At 52.7% G+C, this 26,537-nt stretch overlaps 1 long non-coding RNA gene across 1 annotated transcript; it reads right to left on the bottom strand.

The window, feature by feature from the left end:
* Nucleotides 1–20,964: 20,964 nt before the first annotated feature.
* On the bottom strand, nt 20,965–25,851 carry LOC138120152 (uncharacterized). The gene is made up of 2 exons (XR_011155762.1): nt 25,692–25,851; nt 20,965–24,776 (listed from the first exon to the last, which is right to left on the bottom strand). It is a non-coding gene; the product is annotated as an uncharacterized lncRNA (long non-coding RNA).
* Between the last annotated feature and the right edge of the window lie 686 nt (nt 25,852–26,537).

Raw genomic sequence — 26,537 nt, 5'->3', positions numbered from 1 at the left:
AAGGTCCCGCGGTGCAGCTCTTTTAGTGACACGGGGCAGCGGCCACTCCTGCTGCAGTACCTTTATTGTACCTTTTTTACCATGCTCAGCATTTTATTCCCTATACACCTCTCAGCCTTTCCCGTGCTGAGCTTTTTACCCAGCAGCGCTGCCCCGCCGGTCCCACGGTGCAGCTCTTTTAGTGACACGGGGCAGCGGCCATACCTGCTGCAGTACCTTTTCAATATTTCTTAGACCATTGTCAATATTTTATTCCCCTCACACTTCCCTTTGTCAATATTTTATTCCGCTCACACTTCTTAGCATTTCCCGTGCGGCTCTTTTTACCCAGCAGCGCTGCCCCGAAGGTCCCGCGGTGCAGCTCTTTTAGTGACACGGGGCAGCGGCCACTCCTCCTGCAGTACCTTTATTGTACCTTTTTTACCATGCTCAGCATTTTATTCCCTATACACCTCTCAGCCTTTCCCGTGCTGAGCTTTTTACCCAGTAGCGCTGCCCCGCCGGTCCCACGGTGCAGCTCTTTTAGTGACACGGGGCAGCGGCCATACCTGCTGCAGTAACTTTATTGTACCTCATTTACCATGCTCAGCATTTCATTCCCTATACACCTCTTAGCCTTTCCCGCGCTGAGCTTTATAATCCAGAAGCGCTGCCCCGCCGGTCCCACGGTGCAGCTCTTTTAGTGACACGGGGCAGCGGCCATACCTGCTGCAGTACCTTTTCAATATTTCTTAGACCATTGTCAATATTTTATTCCCCTCACACTTCCCTTTGTCAATATTTTATTCCGCTCACACCTCTCAGCCTTTCCCGTGCGGCTCTTTTTACCCAGCAGCGCTGCCCCAAAGGTCCCTCGGTGCAGCTCTTTTAGTGACACGGGGCAGCGGCCACTCCTCCTGCAGTACCTTTTGAATATTTCTTAGACCATTGTCAACATTTTATTCAACTCAAAAGTCCCCTTCTCAATATTTTATTCCGCTCACACTTCTCAGCCTTTCCCGTGCTGAGCTTTTTACCCAGCAGCGCTGCCCCGCTGGTCCCACGGTGCAGCTCTTTTAGTGACACGGGGCAGCGGCCATACCTGCTGCAGTACCTTTTCAATATTTCTTAGACCATTGTCAATATTTTATTCCCCTCGCACTCCCTTTGTCAATATTTTATTCCGCTCACACTTCCCAGCCTTTCCCGCGCGGCTCTTTTTACCCAGCAGCGCTGCCCCGAAGGTCCCGCGGTGCAGCTCTTTTAGTGACACGGGGCAGCGGCCACTCCCGCTGCAGTACCTTTATTGTACCTCTTTTACCATGCTCAGCATTTTATTCCCTATACACCTCTCAGCCTTTCCCGTGCTGAGCTCTTCATAACCAGCAGCGCTGCCCCGCCGTGGGTCCCTCGGTGCAGCTCTTTCAGTGACACGGGGCTGCTGCCACTCCTGCTGCAGTACCTTTTGAATATTTCTTAGACCATTGTCAACATTTTATTCAACTCAAAAGTCCCCTTGTCAATATTTTATTCCGCTCACACTTCTCAGCCTTTCCAGTGCTGAGCTTTTTACCCAGCACCGCTGCCCCAACAGTCCCACGGTGCAGCTCTTTTAGTGACACGGGGCAGCGGCCACTCCTGCTGCAGTACCTTTATTGTACCTCGTTTACCATGCTCAGCATTTCATTCCCTTTACACCTCTCAGCCATTCCCGAGCTGCTCTTTATAACCAGCAGCGCTGCCCCGCCGGTCCCACGGTGCAGCTCTTTTAGTGACACGGGGCAGCGGCCATACCTGCTGCAGTACCTTTTGAATATTTCTTAGACCATTGTCAACATTTTATTCAACTCAAAAGTCCCCTTGTCAATATTTTATTCCGCTCACACTTCTCAGCCTTTCCAGTGCTGAGCTTTTTACCCAGCACCGCTGCCCCAACAGTCCCACGGTGCAGCTCTTTTAGTGACACGGGGCAGCGGCCACTCCTGCTGCAGTACCTTTATTGTACCTCTTTTACCATGCTCAGCATTTTATTCCCTTTACACCTCTCAGCCATTCCCGTGCTGCTCTTTATAACCAGCAGCGCTGCCCCGCCGGTCCCACGGTGCAGCTCTTTTAGTGACACGGGGCAGCGGCCATACCTGCTGCAGTACCTTTTGAATATTTCTTAGACCATTGTCAACATTTTATTCAACTCAAAAGTCCCCTTGTCAATATTTTATTCCGCTCACACTTCTCAGCCTTTCCCGTGCGGCTCTTTTTACCCAGCAGCGCTGCCCCGAAGGTCCCGCGGTGCAGCTCTTTTAGTGACACGGGGCAGCGGCCACTCCTGCTGCAGTAACTTTATTGTACCTCATTTACCATGCTCAGCATTTCATTCCCTATACACCTCTCAGCCTTTCCCGCGCTGAGCTTTATAATCCAGAAGCGCTGCCCCGCCGGTCCCACGGTGCAGCTCTTTTAGTGACACGGGGCAGCGGCCATACCTGCTGCAGTACCTTTTCAATATTTCTTAGACCATTGTCAATATTTTATTCCCCTCACACTTCCCTTTGTCAATATTTTATTCCGCTCACACTTCCCAGCCTTTCCCGTGCGGCTCTTTTTACCCAGCAGCGCTGCCCCGAAGGTCCCGCGGTGCAGCTCTTTTAGTGACACGGGGCAGCGGCCACTCCTCCTGCAGTACCTTTATTGTACCTCTTTTACCGTGCTCAGCATTTTATTCCCTATACACCTCTCAGCCTTTCCTGTGCTGAGCTTTTTACCCAGCAGCGCTGCCCCGCCGGTCCCACGGTGCAGCTCTTTTAGTGACACGGGGCAGCGGCCATACCTGCTGCAGTACCTTTTCAATATTTCTTAGACCATTGTCAATATTTTATTCCCCTCACACTTCCCTTTGTCAATATTTTATTCCGCTCACACTTCCCAGCCTTTCCCGTGCGGCTCTTTTTACCCAGTAGCGCTACCCCGAAGGTCCCGCGCTGCAGCTCTTTTAGTGACACGGGGCAGCGGCCACTCCTCCTGCAGTACCTTTATTGTACCTCTTTTACCGTGCTCAGCATTTTATTCCCTATACACCTCTCAGCCTTTCCCGTGCGGCTCTTTTTACCCAGCAGCGCTGCCCCGAAGGTCCCGCGGTGCAGCTCTTTTAGTGACACGGGGCAGCGGCCACTCCTCCTGCAGTACCTTTTGAATATTTCTTAGACCATTGTCAACATTTTATTCAACTCAAAAGTCCCCTTGTCAATATTTTATTCCGCTCACACTTCTCAGCCTTTCCAGTGCTGAGCTTTTTACCCAGCACCGCTGCCCCAACAGTCCCACGGTGCAGCTCTTTTAGTGACACGGGGCAGCGGCCACTCCTGCTGCAGTACCTTTATTGTACCTCGTTTACCATGCTCAGCATTTTATTCCCTATACACCTCTCAGCCTTTCCCGTGCTGAGCTCTTCATAACCAGCAGCGCTGCCCCGCCGGTCCCACGGTGCAGCTCTTTTAGTGACACGGGGCAGCGGCCATACCTGCTGCAGTACCTTTTGAATATTTCCTGGACCATTGTCAATATTTTATTCCCCTCACACTTCCCATTGTCAACATTTTATTCCGCTCACACCTCTCAGCCTTTCCCGTGCGGCTCTTTTTACCCAGCAGCGCTGCCCCGAAGGTCCCGCGGTGCAGCTCTTTTAGTGACACGGGGCAGCGGCCACTCCTGCTGCAGTACCTTTATTGTACCTTTTTTACCATGCTCAGCATTTTATTCCCTATACACCTCTCAGCCTTTCCCGTGCTGAGCTTTTTACCCAGCAGCGCTGCCCCGCCGGTCCCACGGTGCAGCTCTTTTAATGACACGGGGCAGCGGCCATACCTGCTGCAGTACCTTTTCAATATTTCTTAGACCATTGTCAATATTTTATTCCCCTCACACTTCCCCTTGTCAATATTTTATTCCGCTCACACTTCCCAGCCTTTCCCGTGCGGCTCTTTTTACCCAGTAGCGCTGCCCCGAAGGTCCCGCGGTGCAGCTCTTTTAGTGACACGGGGCAGCGGCCACTCCTCCTGCAGTACCTTTATTGTACCTCTTTTACCGTGCTCAGCATTTTATTCCCTATACACCTCTCAGCCTTTCCCGTGCGGCTCTTTTTACCCAGCAGCGCTGCCCCGTAGGTCCCGCGGTGCAGCTCTTTTAGTGACACGGGGCAGCGGCCACTCCTGCTGCAGTACCTTTATTGTGCCTCTTTTACCATGCTCAGCATTTTATTCCCTATACACCTCTCAGCCTTTCCCGTGCTGAGCTTTTTACCCAGCAGCGCTGCCCCGCCGGTCCCACGGTGCAGCTCTTTTAGTGACACGGGGCAGCGGCCATACCTGCTGCAGTACCTTTTCCATATTTCTTAGACCATTGTCAATATTTTATTCCCCTCACACTTCCCTTTGTCAATATTTTATTCCGCTCACACCTCTCAGCCTTTCCCGTGCGGCTCTTTTTACCCAGCAGCGCTGCCCCAAAGGTCCCTCGGTGCAGCTCTTTTAGTGACACGGGGCAGCGGCCACTCCTCCTGCAGTACCTTTTGAATATTTCTTAGACCATTGTCAACATTTTATTCAACTCAAAAGTCCCCTTCTCAATATTTTATTCCGCTCACACTTCTCAGCCTTTCCCGTGCTGAGCTTTTTACCCAGCAGCGCTGCCCCGCTGGTCCCACGGTGCAGCTCTTTTAGTGACACGGGGCAGCGGCCATACCTGCTGCAGTACCTTTTCAATATTTCTTAGACCATTGTCAATATTTTATTCCCCTCGCACTCCCTTTGTCAATATTTTATTCCGCTCACACTTCCCAGCCTTTCCCGCGCGGCTCTTTTTACCCAGCAGCGCTGCCCCGAAGGTCCCGCGGTGCAGCTCTTTTAGTGACACGGGGCAGCGGCCACTCCCGCTGCAGTACCTTTATTGTACCTCATTTACCATGCTCAGCATTTTATTCCCTATACACCTCTCAGCCTTTCCCGTGCTGAGCTCTTCATAACCAGCAGCGCTGCCCCGCCGTGGGTCCCTCGGTGCAGCTCTTTCAGTGACACGGGGCTGCTGCCACTCCTGCTGCAGTACCTTTTGAATATTTCTTAGACCATTGTCAACATTTTATTCAACTCAAAAGTCCCCTTGTCAATATTTTATTCCGCTCACACTTCTCAGCCTTTCCAGTGCTGAGCTTTTTACCCAGCACCGCTGCCCCAACAGTCCCACGGTGCAGCTCTTTTAGTGACACGGGGCAGCGGCCACTCCTGCTGCAGTACCTTTATTGTACCTCGTTTACCATGCTCAGCATTTCATTCCCTTTACACCTCTCAGCCATTCCCGAGCTGCTCTTTATAACCAGCAGCGCTGCCCCGCCGGTCCCACGGTGCAGCTCTTTTAGTGACACGGGGCAGCGGCCACTCCTCCTGCAGTACCTTTTGAATATTTCTTAGACCATTGTCAACATTTTATTCAACTCAAAAGTCCCCTTGTCAATATTTTATTCCGCTCACACTTCTCAGCCTTTCCAGTGCTGAGCTTTTTACCCAGCACCGCTGCCCCAACAGTCCCACGGTGCAGCTCTTTTAGTGACACGGGGCAGCGGCCACTCCTGCTGCAGTACCTTTATTGTACCTCGTTTACCATGCTCAGCATTTTATTCCCTTTACACCTCTCAGCCATTCCCGTGCTGCTCTTTATAACCAGCAGCGCTGCCCCGCCGGTCCCACGGTGCAGCTCTTTTAGTGACACGGGGCAGCGGCCATACCTGCTGCAGTACCTTTTGAATATTTCTTAGACCATTGTCAACATTTTATTCAACTCAAAAGTCCCCTTGTCAATATTTTATTCCGCTCACACTTCTCAGCCTTTCCCGTGCGGCTCTTTTTACCCAGCAGCGCTGCCCCGAAGGTCCCGCGGTGCAGCTCTTTTAGTGACACGGGGCAGCGGCCACTCCTGCTGCAGTAACTTTATTGTACCTCATTTACCATGCTCAGCATTTCATTCCCTATACACCTCTCAGCCTTTCCCGCGCTGAGCTTTATAATCCAGAAGCGCTGCCCCGCCGGTCCCACGGTGCAGCTCTTTTAGTGACACGGGGCAGCGGCCATACCTGCTGCAGTACCTTTTCAATATTTCTTAGACCATTGTCAATATTTTATTCCCCTCACACTTCCCTTTGTCAATATTTTATTCCGCTCACACTTCCCAGCCTTTCCCGTGCGGCTCTTTTTACCCAGCAGCGCTGCCCCGAAGGTCCCGCGGTGCAGCTCTTTTAGTGACACGGGGCAGCGGCCACTCCTCCTGCAGTACCTTTATTGTACCTCTTTTACCGTGCTCAGCATTTTATTCCCTATACACCTCTCAGCCTTTCCTGTGCTGAGCTTTTTACCCAGCAGCGCTGCCCCGCCGGTCCCACGGTGCAGCTCTTTTAGTGACACGGGGCAGCGGCCATACCTGCTGCAGTACCTTTTCAATATTTCTTAGACCATTGTCAATATTTTATTCCCCTCACACTTCCCTTTGTCAATATTTTATTCCGCTCACACTTCCCAGCCTTTCCCGTGCGGCTCTTTTTACCCAGTAGCGCTACCCCGAAGGTCCCGCGCTGCAGCTCTTTTAGTGACACGGGGCAGCGGCCACTCCTCCTGCAGTACCTTTATTGTACCTCTTTTACCGTGCTCAGCATTTTATTCCCTATACACCTCTCAGCCTTTCCCGTGCGGCTCTTTTTACCCAGCAGCGCTGCCCCGAAGGTCCCGCGGTGCAGCTCTTTTAGTGACACGGGGCAGCGGCCACTCCTCCTGCAGTACCTTTTGAATATTTCTTAGACCATTGTCAACATTTTATTCAACTCAAAAGTCCCCTTGTCAATATTTTATTCCGCTCACACTTCTCAGCCTTTCCAGTGCTGAGCTTTTTACCCAGCACCGCTGCCCCAACAGTCCCACGGTGCAGCTCTTTTAGTGACACGGGGCAGCGGCCACTCCTGCTGCAGTACCTTTATTGTACCTCGTTTACCATGCTCAGCATTTTATTCCCTATACACCTCTCAGCCTTTCCCGTGCTGAGCTCTTCATAACCAGCAGCGCTGCCCCGCCGGTCCCACGGTGCAGCTCTTTTAGTGACACGGGGCAGCGGCCATACCTGCTGCAGTACCTTTTGAATATTTCCTGGACCATTGTCAATATTTTATTCCCCTCACACTTCCCATTGTCAACATTTTATTCCGCTCACACCTCTCAGCCTTTCCCGTGCGGCTCTTTTTACCCAGCAGCGCTGCCCCGAAGGTCCCGTGGTGCAGCTCTTTTAGTGACACGGGGCAGCGGCCACTCCTGCTGCAGTACCTTTATTGTACCTTTTTTACCATGCTCAGCATTTTATTCCCTATACACCTCTCAGCCTTTCCCGTGCTGAGCTTTTTACCCAGCAGCGCTGCCCCGCCGGTCCCACGGTGCAGCTCTTTTAGTGACACGGGGCAGCGGCCATACCTGCTGCAGTACCTTTTCAATATTTCTTAGACCATTGTCAATATTTTATTCCCCTCACACTTCCCTTTGTCAATATTTTATTCCGCTCACACTTCCCAGCCTTTCCCGTGCGGCTCTTTTTACCCAGTAGCGCTGCCCCGAAGGTCCCGCGGTGCAGCTCTTTTAGTGACACGGGGCAGCGGCCACTCCTCCTGCAGTACCTTTATTGTACCTCTTTTACCATGCTCAGCATTTTATTCCCTATACACCTCTCAGCCTTTCCTGTGCTGAGCTTTTTACCCAGCAGCGCTGCCCCGCCGGTCCCACGGTGCAGCTCTTTTAGTGACACGGGGCAGCGGCCACTCCTGCTGCAGTACCTTAATTGTACCTTTTTTACCATGCTCTGCATTTCATTCCCTATACACCTCTCAGCCTTTCCTGTGCTGAGCTTTTTACCCAGCAGCGCTGCCCCGCCGGTCCCACGGTGCAGCTCTTTTAGTGACACGGGGCAGCGGCCATACCTGCTGCGGTACCTTTTCAATATTTCTTAGACCATTGTCAATATTTTATTCCCCTCACACTTCCCATTGTCAACATTTTATTCCGCTCACACCTCTCAGCCTTTCCCGTGCGGCTCTTTTTACCCAGCAGCGCTGCCCCGAAGGTCCCGCGGTGCAGCTCTTTTAGTGACACGGGACAGCGGCCACTCCTGCTGCAGTACCTTTATTGTACCTCTTTTACCATGCTCAGCATTTTATTCCCTATACACCTCTCAGCCTTTCCCGTGCTGAGCTTTTTACCCAGCAGCGCTGCCCCGCCGGTCCCACGGTGCAGCTCTTTTAGTGACACGGGGCAGCGGCCATACCTGCTGCAGTACCTTTTCAATATTTCTTAGACCATTGTCAACATTTTATTCCCCTCACACTTCCCCTTGTCAATATTTTATTCCGCTCACACTTCCCAGCATTTCCCGTGCGGCTCTTTTTACCCAGCAGCGCTGCCCCGAAGGTCCCGCGGTGCAGCTCTTTTAGTGACACGGGGCAGCGGCCATACCTGCTGCAGTACCTTTATTGTACCTCTTTTACCATGCTCAGCATTTTATTCCCTATACACCTCTCAGCCTTTCCCGTGCGGCTCTTTTTACCCAGCAGCGCTGCCCCGAAGGTCCCGCGGTGCAGCTCTTTTAGTGACACGGGGCAGCGGCCACTCCTGCTGCAGTAACTTTATTGTACCTCATTTACCATGCTCAGCATTTCATTCCCTATACACCTCTTAGCCTTTCCCGCGCTGAGCTTTATAATCCAGAAGCGCTGCCCCGCCGGTCCCACGGTGCAGCTCTTTTAGTGACACGGGGCAGCGGCCATACCTGCTGCAGTACCTTTTCAATATTTCTTAGACCATTGTCAATATTTTATTCCCCTCACACTTCCCTTTGTCAATATTTTATTCCGCTCACACTTCCCAGCCTTTCCCGTGCGGCTCTTTTTACCCAGTAGCGCTGCCCCGAAGGTCCCGCGGTGCAGCTCTTTTAGTGACACGGGGCAGCGGCCACTCCTCCTGCAGTACCTTTATTGTACCTCTTTTACCGTGCTCAGCATTTTATTCCCTATACACCTCTCAGCCTTTCCCGTGCGGCTCTTTTTACCCAGCAGCGCTGCCCCGAAGGTCCCGCGGTGCAGCTCTTTTAGTGACACGGGGCAGCGGCCACTCCTGCTGCAGTACCTTTATTGTACCTTTTTTACCATGCTCAGCATTTTATTCCCTATACACCTCTCAGCCTTTCCCGTGCTGAGCTTTTTACCCAGCAGCGCTGCCCCGCCGGTCCCACGGTGCAGCTCTTTTAGTGACACGGGGCAGCGGCCATACCTGCTGCAGTACCTTTTCAATATTTCTTAGACCATTGTCAATATTTTATTCCCCTCACACTTCCCTTTGTCAATATTTTATTCCGCTCACACTTCTTAGCATTTCCCGTGCGGCTCTTTTTACCCAGCAGCGCTGCCCCGAAGGTCCCGCGGTGCAGCTCTTTTAGTGACACGGGGCAGCGGCCACTCCTGCTGCAGTACCTTTATTGTACCTCTTTTACCATGCTCAGCATTTTATTCCCTATACACCTCTCAGCCTTTCCCGTGCTGAGCTTTTTACCCAGTAGCGCTGCCCCGCCGGTCCCACGGTGCAGCTCTTTTAGTGACACGGGGCAGCGGCCATACCTGCTGCAGTAACTTTATTGTACCTCATTTACCATGCTCAGCATTTCATTCCCTATACACCTCTTAGCCTTTCCCGCGCTGAGCTTTATAATCCAGAAGCGCTGCCCCGCCGGTCCCACGGTGCAGCTCTTTTAGTGACACGGGGCAGCGGCCATACCTGCTGCAGTACCTTTTCCATATTTCTTAGACCATTGTCAATATTTTATTCCCCTCACACTTCCCTTTGTCAATATTTTATTCCGCTCACACCTCTCAGCCTTTCCCGTGCGGCTCTTTTTACCCAGCAGCGCTGCCCCAAAGGTCCCTCGGTGCAGCTCTTTTAGTGACACGGGGCAGCGGCCACTCCTCCTGCAGTACCTTTTGAATATTTCTTAGACCATTGTCAACATTTTATTCAACTCAAAAGTCCCCTTCTCAATATTTTATTCCGCTCACACTTCTCAGCCTTTCCCGTGCTGAGCTTTTTACCCAGCAGCGCTGCCCCGCCGGTCCCACGGTGCAGCTCTTTTAGTGACACGGGGCAGCGGCCATACCTGCTGCAGTACCTTTTCAATATTTCTTAGACCATTGTCAATATTTTATTCCCCTCGCACTCCCTTTGTCAATATTTTATTCCGCTCACACTTCCCAGCCTTTCCCGCGCGGCTCTTTTTACCCAGCAGCGCTGCCCCGAAGGTCCCGCGGTGCAGCTCTTTTAGTGACACGGGGCAGCGGCCACTCCCGCTGCAGTACCTTTATTGTACCTCATTTACCATGCTCAGCATTTTATTCCCTATACACCTCTCAGCCTTTCCCGTGCTGAGCTCTTCATAACCAGCAGCGCTGCCCCGCCGTGGGTCCCTCGGTGCAGCTCTTTCAGTGACACGGGGCTGCTGCCACTCCTGCTGCAGTACCTTTTGAATATTTCTTAGACCATTGTCAACATTTTATTCAACTCAAAAGTCCCCTTGTCAATATTTTATTCCGCTCACACTTCTCAGCCTTTCCAGTGCTGAGCTTTTTACCCAGCACCGCTGCCCCAACAGTCCCACGGTGCAGCTCTTTTAGTGACACGGGGCAGCGGCCACTCCTGCTGCAGTACCTTTATTGTACCTCGTTTACCATGCTCAGCATTTCATTCCCTTTACACCTCTCAGCCATTCCCGAGCTGCTCTTTATAACCAGCAGCGCTGCCCCGCCGGTCCCACGGTGCAGCTCTTTTAGTGACACGGGGCAGCGGCCATACCTGCTGCAGTACCTTTTGAATATTTCTTAGACCATTGTCAACATTTTATTCAACTCAAAAGTCCCCTTGTCAATATTTTATTCCGCTCACACTTCTCAGCCTTTCCCGTGCGGCTCTTTTTACCCAGCAGCGCTGCCCCGAAGGTCCCGCGGTGCAGCTCTTTTAGTGACACGGGGCAGCGGCCACTCCTGCTGCAGTAACTTTATTGTACCTCATTTACCATGCTCAGCATTTCATTCCCTATACACCTCTCAGCCTTTCCCGCGCTGAGCTTTATAATCCAGAAGCGCTGCCCCGCCGGTCCCACGGTGCAGCTCTTTTAGTGACACGGGGCAGCGGCCATACCTGCTGCAGTACCTTTTCAATATTTCTTAGACCATTGTCAATATTTTATTCCCCTCACACTTCCCTTTGTCAATATTTTATTCCGCTCACACTTCCCAGCCTTTCCCGTGCGGCTCTTTTTACCCAGCAGCGCTGCCCCGAAGGTCCCGCGGTGTAGCTCTTTTAGTGACACGGGGCAGCGGCCACTCCTCCTGCAGTACCTTTATTGTACCTCTTTTACCGTGCTCAGCATTTTATTCCCTATACACCTCTCAGCCTTTCCTGTGCTGAGCTTTTTACCCAGCAGCGCTGCCCCGCCGGTCCCACGGTGCAGCTCTTTTAGTGACACGGGGCAGCGGCCATACCTGCTGCAGTACCTTTTCAATATTTCTTAGACCATTGTCAATATTTTATTCCCCTCACACTTCCCTTTGTCAATATTTTATTCCGCTCACACTTCCCAGCATTTCCCGTGCGGCTCTTTTTACCCAGCAGCGCTGCCCCAAAGGTCCCTCGGTGCAGCTCTTTTAGTGACACGGGGCAGCGGCCACTCCTCCTGCAGTACCTTTTGAATATTTCTTAGACCATTGTCAACATTTTATTCAACTCAAAAGTCCCCTTGTCAATATTTTATTCCGCTCACACTTCTCAGCCTTTCCAGTGCTGAGCTTTTTACCCAGCACCGCTGCCCCAACAGTCCCACGGTGCAGCTCTTTTAGTGACACGGGGCAGCGGCCACTCCTGCTGCAGTACCTTTATTGTGCCTCTTTTACCATGCTCAGCATTTTATTCCCTATACACCTCTCAGCCTTTCCCGTGCTGAGCTTTTTACCCAGCAGCGCTGCCCCGCCGGTCCCACGGTGCAGCTCTTTTAGTGACACGGGGCAGCGGCCATACCTGCTGCAGTACCTTTTCAATATTTCTTAGACCATTGTCAATATTTTATTCCCCTCACACTTCCCTTTGTCAATATTTTATTCCGCTCACACTTAGCATTTCCCGTGAGGCTCTTTTTACCCAGCAGCGCTGCCCCGAAGGTCCCTCGGCGCAGCTCTCTTAGTGACACGGGGCAGCGGCCATACCTGCTGCAGTACCTTTTCAATATTTCTTAGACCACTGTCAACATTTTATTCCCCTCACACTTCCCTTTGTCAATATTTTATTCCGCTCACACTTCCCAGCATTTCCCGTGCGGCTCTTTTTACCCAGCAGCGCTGCCCCGAAGGTCCCGCGGTGCAGCTCTTTTAGTGACACGGGGCAGCGGCCACTCCTCCTGCAGTACCTTTATTGTACCTCTTTTACCGTGCTCAGCATTTTATTCCCTATACACCTCTCAGCCTTTCCCGTGCGGCTCTTTTTACCCAGCAGCGCTGCCCCGAAGGTCCCGCGGTGCAGCTCTTTTAGTGACACGGGGCAGCGGCCACTCCTCCTGCAGTACCTTTATTGTACCTCTTTTACCATGCTCAGCATTTTATTCCCTATACACCTCTCAGCCTTTCCTGTGCTGAGCTTTTTACCCAGCAGCGCTGCCCCGCCGGTCCCACGGTGCAGCTCTTTTAGTGACACGGGGCAGCGGCCATACCTGCTGCAGTACCTTTTCAATATTTCTTAGACCATTGTCAATATTTTATTCCCCTCACACTTCCCTTTGTCAATATTTTATTCCGCTCACACTTCCCAGCATTTCCCGTGCGGCTCTTTTTACCCAGCAGCGCTGCCCCAAAGGTCCCTCGGTGCAGCTCTTTTAGTGACACGGGGCAGCGGCCACTCCTCCTGCAGTACCTTTTGAATATTTCTTAGACCATTGTCAACATTTTATTCAACTCAAAAGTCCCCTTGTCAATATTTTATTCCGCTCACACTTCTCAGCCTTTCCAGTGCTGAGCTTTTTACCCAGCACCGCTGCCCCAACAGTCCCACGGTGCAGCTCTTTTAGTGACACGGGGCAGCGGCCACTCCTGCTGCAGTACCTTTATTGTGCCTCTTTTACCATGCTCAGCATTTTATTCCCTATACACCTCTCAGCCTTTCCCGTGCTGAGCTTTTTACCCAGCAGCGCTGCCCCGCCGGTCCCACGGTGCAGCTCTTTTAGTGACACGGGGCAGCGGCCACTCCTCCTGCAGTACCTTTATTGTACTTCTTTTACCATGCTCAGCATTTTATTCCCTATACACCTCTCAGCCTTTCCCGTGCTGAGCTTTTTACCCAGCAGCGCTGCCCCGAAGGTCCCACGGTGCAGCTCTTTTAGTGACACGGGGCAGCGGCCACTCCTCCTGCAGTACCTTTATTGTACCTCTTTTACCATGCTCAGCATTTTATTCCCTATACACCTCTCAGCCTTTCCCGTGCTGAGCTTTTTACCCAGTAGCGCTGCTCCGAAGGTCCCACGGTGCAGCTCTTTTAGTGACACGGGGCAGCGGCCATACCTGCTGCAGTACCTTTTCAATATTTCTTAGACCATTGTCAATATTTTATTCCCCTCACACTTCCCATTGTCAACATTTTATTCCGCTCACACCTCTCAGCCTTTCCCGTGCGGCTCTTTTTACCCAGCAGCGCTGCCCCGAAGGTCCCGCGGTGCAGCTCTTTTAGTGACACGGGGCAGCGGCCACTCCTCCTGCAGTACCTTTATTGTACCTCTTTTACCGTGCTCAGCATTTCATTCCCTATACACCTCTCAGCCTTTCCCGTGCTGAGCTTTTTACCCAGCAGCGCTGCCCCGCCGGTCCCACGGTGCAGCTCTTTTAGTGACACGGGGCAGCGGCCATACCTGCTGCAGTACCTTTTCAATATTTCTTAGACCATTGTCAATATTTTATTCCCCTCGCACTCCCTTTGTCAATATTTTATTCCGCTCACACTTCCCAGCCTTTCCCGCGCGGCTCTTTTTACCCAGCAGCGCTGCCCCAAAGGTCCCGCGGTGCAGCTCTTTTAGTGACACGGGGCAGCGGCCACTCCCGCTGCAGTACCTTTATTGTACCTCATTTACCATGCTCAGCATTTTATTCCCTATACACCTCTCAGCCTTTCCCGTGCTGAGCTCTTCATAACCAGCAGCGCTGCCCCGCCGTGGGTCCCTCGGTGCAGCTCTTTCAGTGACACGGGGCTGCTGCCACTCCTGCTGCAGTACCTTTTGAATATTTCTTAGACCATTGTCAACATTTTATTCAACTCAAAAGTCCCCTTGTCAATATTTTATTCCGCTCACACTTCTCAGCCTTTCCAGTGCTGAGCTTTTTACCCAGCACCGCTGCCCCAACAGTCCCACGGTGCAGCTCTTTTAGTGACACGGGGCAGCGGCCACTCCTGCTGCAGTACCTTTATTGTACCTCGTTTACCATGCTCAGCATTTCATTCCCTTTACACCTCTCAGCCATTCCCGAGCTGCTCTTTATAACCAGCAGCGCTGCCCCGCCGGTCCCACGGTGCAGCTCTTTTAGTGACACGGGGCAGCGGCCATACCTGCTGCAGTACCTTTTGAATATTTCTTAGACCATTGTCAACATTTTATTCAACTCAAAAGTCCCCTTGTCAATATTTTATTCCGCTCACACTTCTCAGCCTTTCCCGTGCGGCGCTTTTTACCCAGCACCGCTGCCCCGAAGGTCCCGCGGTGCAGCTCTTTTAGTGACACGGGGCAGCGGCCATACCTGCTGCAGTACCTTTTCAATATTTCTTAGACCATTGTCAATATTTTATTCCCCTCACACTTCCCTTTGTCAATATTTTATTCCGCTCACACTTCCCAGCCTTTCCCGTGCGGCTCTTTTTACCCAGCAGCGCTGCCCCGAAGGTCCCGCGGTGCAGCTCTTTTAGTGACACGGGGCAGCGGCCACTCCTCCTGCAGTACCTTTATTGTACCTCTTTTACCGTGCTCAGCATTTTATTCCCTATACACCTCTCAGCCTTTCCCGTGCGGCTCTTTTTACCCAGCAGCGCTGCCCCGAAGGTCCCGCGGTGCAGCTCTTTTAGTGACACGGGGCAGCGGCCACTCCTCCTGCAGTACCTTTATTGTACCTCTTTTACCGTGCTCAGCATTTTATTCCCTATACACCTCTCAGCCTTTCCTGTGCTGAGCTTTTTACCCAGCAGCGCTGCCCCGCCGGTCCCACGGTGCAGCTCTTTTAGTGACACGGGGCAGCGGCCATACCTGCTGCAGTACCTTTTCAATATTTCTTAGACCATTGTCAATATTTTATTCCCCTCACACTTCCCTTTGTCAATATTTTATTCCGCTCACACTTCCCAGCATTTCCCGTGCGGCTCTTTTTACCCAGCAGCGCTGCCCCAAAGGTCCCTCGGTGCAGCTCTTTTAGTGACACGGGGCAGCGGCCACTCCTCCTGCAGTACCTTTTGAATATTTCTTAGACCATTGTCAACATTTTATTCAACTCAAAAGTCCCCTTGTCAATATTTTATTCCGCTCACACTTCTCAGCCTTTCCAGTGCTGAGCTTTTTACCCAGCACCGCTGCCCCAACAGTCCCACGGTGCAGCTCTTTTAGTGACACGGGGCAGCGGCCACTCCTGCTGCAGTACCTTTATTGTACCTCGTTTACCATGCTCAGCATTTCATTCCCTTTACACCTCTCAGCCTTTCCCGTGCTGAGCTTTATAACCAGCAGCGCTGCCCCGCCGGTCCCACGGTGCAGCTCCTTTAGTGACACGGGGCAGCGGCCATACCTGCTGCAGTACCTTTTCAATATTTCTTAGACCATTGTCAATATTTTATTCCCCTCGCACTTCCCTTTGTCAATATTTTATTCCGCTCACACTTCCCAGCCTTTCCCGCGCGGCTCTTTTTACCCAGCAGCGCTGCCCCAAATGTCCCGCGGTGCAGCTCTTTTAGTGACACGGGGCAGGGGCGGAGAGCCCTCTAGGTGCGGCTCCTCTGTGGCACTTTACCGCGTTCTATTTTATTTCATTGGTACCTCGCGCGTTGCGCCGGGCGGGTCATTCGGAGACATGCGCCGGCTCTCACAGCGCCCCGCCCGCCGCCGCTCCCCGGGGCCCTCCCCGCTGCTCTCGGGAGATCGCACACCGCAGGCGGCCCAAGCCCCGTCCCGCCGACGGCACTCGCCACCCGCCGCCCGCTGCCGCGTTCTCCCGCTGCCTACCGGCACGAAGCGGCGCTGCCGATGACGGAGCCGATGCGCGGCTGCCACGCCGCTTTCCCCGCGCCTCAGGGCCGGCGGCTTCGGCCCCACAGGGCGGCGTCCCCGCATCCGGGCCAGCCCGCGGAGCTCCTGCCGCCGCCGCCGCCGCCCCCCGACTGAGGGGCCGCGACGCCGGCGCCCCCTTTTATACTCCGCACCCCCCTTTTCCCGCCACTGCCGCGCTGGGCTCCCCCCGCCTCAAAACCGCCCAGAAGCGCCCAAGGCGGGAACGGCGCAGCCGCGACGGTGCCTCAGAGAAGCTCTTTTAGCGGCACGGGGCAGCGGCCACCCCTCCTGCAGTACCTTTATTGTACTTCTTTTACCATGCTCAGCATTTTATTCCCTATACGCCTCTCAGCCTTTCCCGTGCTGAGCTTTTTACCCAGTAGCGCTGCTCCGAAGGTCCCACGGTGCAGCTCTTTTAGTGACACGGGGCAGCGGCCACTCCTGCTGCAGTACCTTTATTGTACCTCTTTTACCATGCTCTGCATTTCATTCCCTATACACCTCTCAGCCTTTCCCGGGCTGAGCTTTTTACCCAGTAGCGCTGCCCCGAAGGTCCCACGGTGCAGCTCTTTTAGTGACACGGGGCAGCGGCCATACCTGCTGCAGTACCTTTTCAATATTTCTTAGACCATTGTCAATATTTTATTCCCCTCACACTTCCCATTGTCAACATTTTATTCCGCTCACACCTCTCAGCCTTTCCCGTGCGGCTCTTTTTACCCAGCAGCGCTGCCCCGAAGGTCCCGCGGTGCAGCTCTTTTAGTGACACGGGGCAGCGGCCACTCCTGCTGCAGTACCTTTTTTGTACCTCATTTACCATGCTCAGCATTTTATTCCCTATACACCTCTCAGCCTTTCCCGTGCTGAGCTTTTTACCCAGCAGCGCTGCCCCGCCGGTCCCACGGTGCAGCTCTTTTAGTGACACGGGGCAGCGGCCATACCTGCTGCAGTACCTTTTCAATATTTCTTAGACCATTGTCAATATTTTATTCCCCTCACACTTCCCTTTGTCAATATTTTATTCCGCTCACACTTCCCAGCCTTTCCCGTGCGGCTCTTTTTACCCAGTAGCGCTGCCCCGAAGGTCCCGCGGTGCAGCTCTTTTAGTGACACGGGGCAGCGGCCACTCCTCCTGCAGTACCTTTATTGTACCTCTTTTACCGTGCTCAGCATTTTATTCCCTATACACCTCTCAGCCTTTCCCGTGCGGCTCTTTTTACCCAGCAGCGCTGCCCCGAAGGTCCCGCGGTGCAGCTCTTTTAGTGACACGGGGCAGCGGCCACTCCTCTTGCAGTACCTTTATTGTACCTCTTTTACCATGCTCAGCATTTTATTCCCTATACACCTCTCAGCCTTTCCTGTGCTGAGCTTTTTACCCAGCAGCGCTGCCCCGCCGGTCCCACGGTGCAGCTCTTTTAGTGACACGGGGCAGCGGCCATACCTGCTGCAGTACCTTTTCAATATTTCTTAGACCATTGTCAATATTTTATTCCCCTCACACTTCCCTTTGTCAATATTTTATTCCGCTCACACTTCCCAGCATTTCCCGTGCGGCTCTTTTTACCCAGCAGCGCTGCCCCAAAGGTCCCTCGGTGCAGCTCTTTTAGTGACACGGGGCAGCGGCCACTCCTCCTGCAGTACCTTTTGAATATTTCTTAGACCATTGTCAACATTTTATTCAACTCAAAAGTCCCCTTCTCAATATTTTATTCCGCTCACACCTCTCAGCCTTTCCCGTGCGGCTCTTTTTACCCAGCAGCGCTGCCCCGAAGGTCCCGCGGTGCAGCTCTTTTAGTGACACGGGGCAGCGGCCACTCCTGCTGCAGTACCTTTATTGTACCTCGTTTACCATGCTCAGCATTTCATTCCCTTTACACCTCTCAGCCTTTCCCGTGCTGAGCTTTATAACCAGCAGCGCTGCCCCGCCGGTCCCACGGTGCAGCTCTTTTAGTGACACGGGGCAGCGGCCATACCTGCTGCAGTACCTTTTCAATATTTCTTAGACCATTGTCAATATTTTATTCCCCTCACACTTCCCTTTGTCAATATTTTATTCCGCTCACACTTCCCAGCCTTTCCCGCGCGGCTCTTTTTACCCAGCAGCGCTGCCCCAAATGTCCCGCGGTGCAGCTCTTTTAGTGACACGGGGCAGGGGCGGAGAGCCCTCTAGGTGCGGCTCCTCTGTGGCACTTTACCGTGTTCTATTTTATTTCATTGGTACCTCGCGCGTTGCGCCGGGCGGGTCATTCGGGGACATGCGCCGGCTCTCACAGCGCCCCGCCCGCCGCCGCTCCCCGGGGCCCTCCCCGCTGCTCTCGGGAGATCGCACACCGCAGGCGGCCCAAGCCCCGTCCCGCCGACGGCACTCGCCACCCGCCGCCCGCTGCCGCGTTCTCCCGCTGCCTACCGGCACGAAGCGGCGCTGCCGATGACGGAGCCGATGCGCGGCTGCCACGCCGCTTTCCCCGCGCCTCAGGGCCGGCGGCTTCGGCCCCACAGGGCGGCGTCCCCGCATCCGGGCCAGCCCGCGGAGCTCCTGCCGCCGCCGCCGCCGCCCCCCGACTGAGGGGCCGCGACGCCGGCGCCCCCTTTTATACTCCGCACCCCCCTTTTCCCGCCACTGCCGCGCTGGGCTCCCCCCGCCTCAAAACCGGCCAGAAGTGCCCGAGGCGGGATATCCCCTGCGGCGGAATCTCTCCTGTACTGGAAAAGGTGCGGTAAAGAAAAAAAATGAACTCCCAACTTTTCACAAATGTCCCAAAAATCGAAGCCGCTGTGAGGGGCTTCGAGCTGCGCCTGGCCCCTCAGGTAACGGCGCTTTCCATTGGCTGCCGGAGTAGCCAGGGCCCCTATTGGCTGCCGCACGCTGCGACGCTTCCGATTGGCTGCTGCCCGACCCGCCGCCCCCGGGCAGCTGCTGCTGTGGGTCTCGCCAGGCGGGCTGCAGCCAGAGCAGGCGTCCAGCGGTGCTCGGTGTCTGTCGGCGTTTGCAGTTCAGACAGACAAATTGAATCCAAATTGCCGGCGATTTCCACCACCTGCTATTTCTCCTCTCTTTTCCTGGATAGATTTGACAGCGCTTTCTTTCCCCCCACAGAGTTGGAAAGCAAAATGCTCAGCTGCCCCTTGGCCATCTCCGCTTCCTTCCACAGCTCCAGCCTTGTCCCTCTTTCTCTCCCCCTTACTTTGCACTAGGTTCTCCCTCCTCCTTTCCCAGGCAGCTCGCAGCAGAGACATTTCACCCACCGGCACCACCTGCTTCCTCTCACTCCGTCCCAGTTTGCCCACTTTGAACTACTGTAGCCGCCTGCCCGCGGAGCCGGACCCACCGTGCGCCTGGGTAATGGTGGCGTGAATGATCGCAGGGATTATTGGGGTGGGCTGGGCCTGGCCAGGTGCCTGGTGCCAGCAAAACCGCTCTGTCCCTTTCCTCCTCACCCTGGGCAGGGAACAGAACACATCAGGAAAGACCTGAGGATGGGGAGAAGGGCACAGAGAGATCACTCACGGGTCACTGGAATAAGAGACACGACTGGGGGGAATAAATTCAATTTATTGTCAAACAAATCAGAGCAAGAGAATGAGAGGTAAACCTGCAGGGGTTCAAGCCTAGGAACGAGGACTTTTTCCTTGGCAGCTCGCAGCTGCACGAGGGGGATAAAGGATCCCCCGGGGCCCCCGAGCAGCGGCTCTGCCCCCCCTCAATGGGGATGTGTCCAGACCCGCCGGTCCATCCTGGGCTTTGGGGGGCAAGAGCGGAGCAGGCGCTGAGCTGCTCCATAGAGCTTCCAGCCCCTGTTGGATCCGTCGGGGTGTGACACAGTCATTGCTGGGCGTCGTCGGCGCTCGGTGTCTGTTGGCGTTTGCAATCGTGACAGATAAATTGAGTCCAAACTGGCAGCGCCAGCTCATCTTTACTGTTCTTTTTCAATTTCTTAATGAATTAAGGGAAAACTCCCTTTAGTCACCATTTCAAAGCCTTGAATCAAGGGGAAAACGGAGGTTCCCTCTCAATTTAGACCCATAATTGATGTATAAGGAGGGTCTCCCCTAAATTTAAACCCAAATAAAAAGTGAATCAAGGGGGAGTTTTGCTCAAATTAGCCTCCTAAAATGAGGGGAAATGCAGTTTCCTCTTCAATTTCCCTCAAGAAACACCATTTTGGGGGCTTTTGGACACATTTTTCCTCTGTGAAGGTCCCTTCAAATGAGGGTCCCCCTCGATGGAACTCTTATAATGGCACATAAAGAGGTTCTTCTCAAGGGAAGCCCTTTAAAACCAGGGACGGTGGTGTTTTGCCCTCAATTGTAACCTTAAGATTATGAAAATGGGGTGGTTTCCCTCAATTCTAATCCATCAAACAGCACCATAAATGCTTTCTTCTTCCATTTAGATACGAAAATAATGGAAAACAGTGATTCCCCGCCAACTGAGATACAGAATCATGAAAACGTTGTGTGTTCCTTCAACTGAGACCCTCCAAATCGTAGATGAAGTGGGATCCTCCTAAGTGCAAGCACAATTAAAGAAATGGAGTGTTTTCCCCTCAATTTAAATTCTTTTTCTTCTCGTAACCCCTTTTTTTGGGGGGGGGGGGGTGAGGCACTGGGAGCACTTCCTCCTCCCCACTGGTCGTACTTGGGGCTGCTGCACATTGGAGAGTGGTGGGAAGTCTCCTTCCAGTTCCCTCCCAGCGTTCCCAGTATCTCTTCCAGTGCTCCCACTGGCAAAACACTGGGGGGCACTGCATGGTCTGATGATGGGGGGGTGCATTGTCGAGGATCACAGAGGGGCCCGGGGGGTCCCAGGCGTCCTTGAGGGGGTTCCAGATTCAGCAGTAGGATTTTTCGGACTATGAGTGAGCTATGTGGCCTTTGGAGGTGTCCCTTCCTGTCCTGCTCACAACAGAGCAGCTCAGAGGTGATTTGGCTCCTGAGCATTTCAATTTAGGCCCCCAAAGAGAGGAGGAGCTGCTGCCCACATTACACCTTACAGCTCTGCCAAGGGGCATCTAACCCCATGTGTGCTCAGGAGGTGGGGATGCAAACCACAAATCCCATCTCCACCTCCCTCTGCAGTCCTTTAAGGAGTTCCTCTAGTCTGGAAAACCAGTCCCGTAACTACAGTAAACCCAGAGTCTCCTGAGTGAGAAACCACGTACTGGTAATTCCTCTGCAATAGCCTCATCCCACCTCCAGCAGCCCCTGGGAAGTTGCAGGCAAGAACACCTAACCTGGTAAGCAACTCCAATTCTTGGCAGATTTCCAGGGCAATGCAAAAACACTTCAAAGTATTTTTTCAAAACATCTGCTTTTGTCCTTTAATGCAAAGTAGTGATTCCATACCAATCCTAAGAAGAAGGCCCAGAGAAGACCTTGCTCTCTACAACTCCCTGACAGGAGGGTGTAGCCAGGTGAGGATTGGCTGCTTCTCCCAGGCAACCAGTAACAGGACAAGAGGAAATGGCCTCAAGCCGCACCAGGGTTGGGCATCAAGAGGACTTTCTTCCTGGAAAGGGTGGTCAGGCCTTGGCAGGGGCTGCCCAGGGAGGTTTGGAGTCCCCGTTCCTGGAGGTGTCCGAGGAACACCTGGACATGGCACTCAGTGCTCTGGGCTGGGTGACAAGGTAGGGATTGGGCACACGTTGGACTCGATGACCTTAGAGGGCTTTTCCAACCTCAATGGTTCTGTGATTCTCATGATTCCAAATTCATTTGCAAAAGTTCTCACACCTCTAGTCACACCTTAGCAGGTGTGTAGGCCCAGGCTCATACATTTGAGAGATTTACTGCCTCCAGTGGGATGTACACTGCAATTTCAGGAAGAAAAAAAAAGACTTCAGCCATTACGAGAGAAAACTTTCCAAAAGCATTCCCTGGAGAGACATCCTGAAGGAAGGTGTCTCCCCCTCTTCTGACCATAGAGGGAGCTGAGTCTCCAGTGTTAATTCTAAAACTTTCAAGCTCCAAGTCTGACTCCCAGAAATTTTATTGGCCCCACTTCCCAGCACAATACTCAGACCTCACACGTTGAGGAAAAAAGCAGTGCAGATTAAATAATTAATGCTTCTGGGTACTGTTCTCCCTCTAAACTACACACAATCCCAAAGGAACAAAACCCTTAAAGAAGATGGATTGCTCTTGCTAGCATGAGGAGAAATCTGACAGGGATATACTTCTTCATTCTGCCAAGGCTTTGTCAAACACCTCAGCTCCTGCACTTCAGGGAATAAGAAGTGGCTTATAAGAAGTGACTTTTATGTCAGTGAGCATGTTATTATGGATTAATCTCACACTGGAAAACAGTCTTCATACCCTACTGCATCACCCAAAGAGTCTGGAAGTTGCTGCCTAGTGAGCTCCTGAGTTGTATCTTCCTTGTCAATCTTATCAGCCCCTTGTTTGATTGTAAAAACATAAACAAAATGCAGCAAGCATTGGCCCAACAGCTCAGGACTTGCATATCTCTTCCAAAGAGAGGGAGAAAAAAGAGTGTTTCTCCCAAATCACAGAGTTTAAAAGTTCATGTTATCTACATATATTTTTAAAAGAAAAAGAGGAACAGTAAAATATCAGTTACTGTGCCAGTGGTGCTCCACTCTATTTCGGTTCTCTTCTTCCACTTGTAGTATCTAAGAATACTTTAAAACCAGCCAACCAACCAAAACAACAACAAAAAAACAACGTTGAATTGAAGCTGAACAAGAAGCAATCTGGCTGCTGGCTTGTGGGCACTCCACTGCCTGAGTTCCAGTAAGGGAGTTTATCCTCTCCGCAGTTTTGAGCCAGATCCCAAAGTACTGAACATCAGCTTTTAGCTTTTTTAAGAATTTAACTGTAAGAAAAGCTGCTGGGGAGGGCCATGCTCCAGGCACATCCACGGGATTTCACCTGTGCAGATCTCTAAGCTGAACTTGTGTCTTTTCCTCTACCTTGCTAGGCTTAGCTCATGCATTTCTGTAGGGGAAGGCCCTGCACTGATCAAAGCATGTACTGACCTCAGATAAACAGCTTCTGTCAGTGTGGATCTATCCTAAATGAGCCATTTCCCAAAGTAATTCAAGTGCCTGAATTTCACTTACTCAAAACTGCTTTTAAAGAAACCTGGTTTAACACACTCCATTTCTAAGCAACTACTGGGCAGCGCTCCTTCACTCCCTGTCAGTGTTATTCTTTGACCCTTGGAGAAAGGCTTTAAAGCAACAAAGGGCTTCTTAAGCACCAATAACTTACTCAGTCAAGAATTCAAATCAATAGCAAGGGCAGAGCCTGACTTCAAAACTATTTTAAAACAGAATTTAAAAACAGTTGCATTGCCAATTGACAAGATTAGAAAGGTTTCCTTAGTTGTGATTACAAAGGAATGAACTGTGCAGGGAGAAGACCGAGCATGGAGCAGGTGGGGGGCAGGGGGGAAGAAGGGGGAAACCTTCATTTGCACTGTGGGTTTTTAACCATCATGGTCACATCTCAAGGACTTGCAGAAACCAGTCTAATCTCAAAAAAGGAAAAGCTTCCTGGATATTTTTCATTTCAGTAAGAGCCTAAGGAAGCCCTCAGCAGCAGGAGATTGGAATAACTGCAATCCCTTGAGCAAAGGGAGCAGGGTGTGCTCCTCAAAGTCAGACCTTCATCCACAGCACCCAGAAGGTAGCAAAACAAGGATACAACAAAGCCTTAAGTGGGGAATGGGTTATCAAGGGTTTTATAAGGAAAGAACGAGGTCTGAAAAACAGGACCTGGAGGGTGAGAGAGGAAAGAAATAGCGAGATAGCTGAGGCCTCTTGGAAAAAAAAAAAGGGGGAAAAGGTCGGGATTAAATTCTAACTCAGCTGGAGCTGATCTTAAATGTAATAGGGGGAAATTGCAGCAAGAGGAGACTTCTTTATAGCAGCAAAGTACTGGGATAAATTCACTATAGAAACGGAGAAATCTTTATCAGCAGCAGCTCTCTGCAAAGAGGTCAGGCATCCATTCCTCATGGCAAAGCAGGGCACAGGGAATTGGGCCAGACAACCTCCCCAGGTTGATCCCAGCCCTAATTTCAAAAAATTGCACAAAAATGTAATTATGCATTAACACAGCAAAGTCTTCTTTCCAGCTTACCAGGCATTGAGATGCAAACCCAGCTCCTACCACTGTGCTGTGCTCAGACTCTCCCCCCTTTTCCCCAACCCAATCTCCTGAGCAACCAACAGCTTGCAAGGAGCCGGCACCCCTGGAATTTCACACTCAGCATCTCTTCCAAGCTCAACAGGTGAACAAACAGGTACTCCAACACCTCCTTCCTTTGTACTTCTGGCAGCACAGACCCACTGGGAGAAACTGGAATCCAAGGGCAGATGTAAACATGGGACTCCCGCTTGCCACTGTCTCCACCCGTTCTCCAGCTCAGCTCTGGGCTGGGAAACAAAAGACAACAAACATTTAAAAAACATCCTTGAGGTGTCTTGAGGATGCCCAGGCCTGGAAGAAAGGCCTTCCCATCACCCTCTTGGCCTTTTCCCACTCTGAGGAACTGTGGAAATGCACATCCACACCCAAGCTGGACAGCCTGGGATGTTTTCTGCACACCAAACGCCACAGTCCCGAGCACCAGGAGCCTGAAGATGCCCTGGATTGCAATTCACAGCATCAGTGAACCCTGCACAGGACAACCAAGTCGTTTGTGTGCAGAAGAAATAAAAGTTGCTATTTTTAGTAGTTAAAATACTCGTGGGAGTTATTGGCTGCTTACACCCGTGGGCTTCATAGGGCCTCCCATACTTACGGATTTATCAGAAGGAGCAGTTTCAAGTTCCTTCCTTTTGGAGCCCAACTCCAAAATGGGAAACTTCTCACGAGTGCTCTTGAGAGAGTCAAGTGGAACTTCAAAGGAGCTCAGGAAAGCGACTCCCTCCCCTGAGTCCTGTCTCACCTGCCCGAGCACCCAGTGCTTTTATACCACCTCTCTCCCTGCTTTCCACGTTCATTTAAATGTAAGAAACCTGCAAGTTCTCGCTCCAGCACCAGCCGCCTCTTCCCTGCGCCCCTAAACTGCCGCACTGCTCAGGCGCTGCTCCCCTCGGTTGCGCTGCCCCTTTGCCACGGGGCCGAGCTGGGACAAACTCCCGCTTTTGTTTCCCAGGAAAGGCTCTGCAGGGAGGTCCCGCCGTGCCGCCCGCAAGCCCCGGCCCCATCCCCGCAGCTCCGTGCCCGCGCCGGGACCGCCTTCACCCCGCGCAGCCCCCGCCGCCCGCTCTTGCCCGGCTCTGCTCCGGGGCCGCCCCCCCTCGGGTCTTTTCCCGGCTCACGCCGCGTCGCCGTTTTCCGCTCACTTTCCACCTCGCTGCAGCCACAGCAACAGCCGCCCTCCTCCATTGTCACCACAACCCTCGCCCGCCGCTGCCGCAGCCGGGAACCGAACCTGGCGCTTCCGAGCCGCTCCCGGGCACCGCCGGACGGTACCCACGGAGCAACAGCACCGGGCAGGTAAAGTCAGTGCGCATGCGCAGCGCTGCCCGGCTCCGCCCCGCCCTCCAACACCACATGACGTAACCAGGTACAGCACTGCTCGTGCGCTTCCCTTCCCACAACACCGCGCATGCTCAGCATTGTTTCCATTGCTCCCTTAATGACCACACGACAAAGGGCTTCCCCGCTGATCAGTGCGCATGCGCACAGCTCCTAGCTGCAGTACTGCTTTTTGGCCAGCAGGTGGCACCAGCGATGTGCCCAAGTCAGTGTGCATGCGTGCCTTTCTTGGCCGCAGTACCACCTTGAGCCAGCAGGCGACACCAGCGAGTCACCCAGCAGTGCCCGCGCGCCTCCTGCCGAGAGCGCGAGCGCCGCTCGCGGAGCGGGAATGCGGAAACGGGGTGGAGTTTTTTCGGTGTTTTATTGCATTCTCTACACAGAGCTTCAGAGAGAGAGAACTGGCAGGAGAAGGGAATGAAAACAGCAGAAGTCAGAGCAGGATGGGCAGGTGGAGCACTGAGGGAGCAGAAACCGTGAGCCAGTCTTGTTTCAGAGACTCCTGATGCACTCTGAGGCAGAAATAGGAAGACTTTTACTACTACAGCAAGATCACGCAGGGGGAGGAAAATCAGCAGGGAGGAAAACAGAGAGTAAAAACTTGAGAGTTTTTGGACAGGGAGGAGTAGAAATTCTCCAGATGTCTGTCA

Source organism: Aphelocoma coerulescens, chromosome 18 (assembly GCF_041296385.1).
Source record: "Aphelocoma coerulescens isolate FSJ_1873_10779 chromosome 18, UR_Acoe_1.0, whole genome shotgun sequence".
Taxonomy (NCBI): domain Eukaryota; kingdom Metazoa; phylum Chordata; class Aves; order Passeriformes; family Corvidae; genus Aphelocoma; species Aphelocoma coerulescens.
This window is presented reverse-complemented; position numbering and strand designations above follow the sequence as displayed.